Here is a 232-nt window from a genome sequence, read left to right as displayed (position 1 = left end):
CTCCTATTCCAGCAGGAGATTTGTGGGGTTGCAGAAAGGCAGGAGCAGCTGCTGCTCTATTTTGGGAGGAAAGTGTGCAGGACACTTATCTGCAGGAAAGATGTTTTAGAATGGGTCAAGGAATAATCAAAATAAATGAAAAAGTTTTGGTGACTTCAAACTGTAATCATAGTAGGCTCCTTGAACTTTTATTACCCTCTGTATTGGGTTTGCGTGGCAAGGTTTTGGTATT

Source organism: Phaethon lepturus, unplaced genomic scaffold (genome assembly GCF_000687285.1).
Source record: "Phaethon lepturus isolate BGI_N335 unplaced genomic scaffold, ASM68728v1 scaffold634, whole genome shotgun sequence".
Taxonomy (NCBI): domain Eukaryota; kingdom Metazoa; phylum Chordata; class Aves; order Phaethontiformes; family Phaethontidae; genus Phaethon; species Phaethon lepturus.
Note: the sequence above shows the minus strand (reverse complement) of the source record.